This window comes from Salminus brasiliensis, chromosome 1 (genome assembly GCF_030463535.1).
Source record: "Salminus brasiliensis chromosome 1, fSalBra1.hap2, whole genome shotgun sequence".
NCBI lineage: Eukaryota > Metazoa > Chordata > Actinopteri > Characiformes > Bryconidae > Salminus > Salminus brasiliensis.
This window is the reverse complement of record NC_132878.1, coordinates 70,986,812-70,989,170: the sequence shown is the minus strand read 5'-3', so window position 1 is coordinate 70,989,170 and position 2,359 is coordinate 70,986,812.

Genomic DNA, 2,359 nt, shown 5'->3' with positions numbered 1-2,359 from the left:
GATTGTGTTAGATGGTCAGAGACGGCCTGCGTTTGTGTTGCTTGTTGTTTTGTGATCCTCCGTCTTTGTAATGGATCTGGATTGGAGGTCCATTTTCAGCCTTTTAGACAAGACCTGCACATAAACGGATGAAAACGGATTGACACTACCATTCTGATAACATCATCTTCACATATGAGGTTGATTTGAAACTCTCCTCATAACTTAACATAATAGTTTTCAGCTGTAGGCTGAATGGGTGAGGCTAGACTGCAGTAGACTGAATAGTAGACTTTTTTAATGCCATTTGACTGATGCTCTTATCCAGTGCGACTTACATTTGAGACATAAGACACAGGTAGATGAATGCAGAGTGATTCTAACAAAAAATTACTCCTATTGGTCTGGTGAGGTGTGCTTGCCCAAATCCCTGTCTGCCACAATGGAGGCAGTGCTGTTCCCCATTATGCTACACTAAACACATTCATGACTACAGTTATACTCAGAATCATGATAACATTAATAAACCATTGGCACCACTAAATAGTTATTATATAGTTACCTCCTATATAATAGAACCTCCTTTTGGTATTATATGGAAATGTCTGTACTAATAGTTTATGTTTTAAAGGGTGTAGGGGAGTGTTGTGTGTTCTGTGGCAGTGAATAAAAGCTGTAGAATATCTGCTCTTATTAAAGAGTCTTAAGGGTTAAATAAAGGTTTTTAAGACAAATGTTCTATGCAGAATAATAACAACTCAAAGAACCCTTGCTTTTGGATGCTTTGGATCCTTTGCATATGCAAGAAAATTCCTTTTGTAGATGGTTCTTTAAAAATACTTTCAAAAGGTTCAATTCCACAATAAACCAAGGAACCCATTCTTAGTACTATATAGAACCTTTAAGTGAAGAGAAGGATATTTCGAATCATTAGGAGCAACTCAAAGAACCATTTGATTTGTCTTTAATTGACACTTCTACACCCTTTTAGTATTGCATACACTCCACACACTGCAAAAAGGGTGTAGAGCTGAAAAGGAGTTGTTTAGTTGCTGTTTTTTTGTTGCTTTGTTAAAGTGTCCCTAAATTCGAAGAGCCATTAGGGTTTATTTGATTTGCCATGATTTACATTTACATTTATGGCATTAAGGCATTTATGGAACTTGTGTATCTTATTCAAAGCGACTTCCACAAGTGCTCAGCCATCCATTTAAAAACCATAGCTTGTGTGAATGGGCTAGCATCCACAGATACCTCCTGAGATATGGGCAAATACAGACGGAAGTACTGATAAATAAGTGCTGCCTTTAATAAGTGCTGGCCAGTGTCAGAGTTTTCAATCTGAGGAAGTCAGTAAAGAGAATGCAGTGGAGTGGCATCACACTCCTGAAACAACCAATGAGTGCCAAGCTCTAGACTAACCAAGACAGACTTTAAGTAAATTCATAACCTGCCATCCTTATGAGCAGAAGATAAAATAATATTATTTGACTTTAAACAACTGTGGAACCCTTTTTGAGTGGTAAATGGAACCATTTTTAAATGTTTTAAATGTTAAAAGAGTTTCCATCATAGAAAAGAGCCGTTTGATATAGCTGTATTTTAATAATGCTGCTGCTCTGCTGGTGTATTTTATCCTCAGAAAGTCTTGATAAGGTGATGCATGTTGTGTAATTGGGAAAATGTGGAATGTGGTGATGTTATATTACAGCACACTTTGGCACATTTCTCTGACTGTGTGCATCTGTTAGTGTAGTGGACTTTACCCCTCCAGCAGCAGGAGCTACTAATCACTGATTAGGTCAGTGAACTGTATGTGCTGTACTGAACTGTACTGGGTTCTCCTGGGTGAGGCAATAATGACAGATTGCACCAATGAGTGACAAAGGTGTGGCTGCAGTATAAATATATATGTAAAAAAACAATAAATACATATTATTATTATATGGTTATTTTAAAACTGTTATGTTAAAATGGTTCAATGTCATATTTAAAATAGATTCTAAATAGTACTGACAAAGGGTTTGTAGAGTTATTATAATATACTTTGAATATATTATTACAAATATTTTTAAATATCATGAAAATAAAATAACAATTATTTTACTTTGAAAATCCCTAGTTTTGTACAGAACTGTTACCTTTACTAAAGAATCTCCTGAGAACCCACTTTTAAGTGTGTACCTCGGGGGGTTCTTCAGCCTGTCACAACAGTGGATTTATTGTCTGTGTATTATTTAAATGTTTAAACCACTTAATCTTTCAAATAGTTCTTCTAGTTGCCATGGTTTTAAAAAGAAATGTTCTCTTTAAATAAACATTTTAAGTGTCTAGTACTTACAAATATGATTCTTTTTGTCCTGCTAGGCCTATCTGAGGA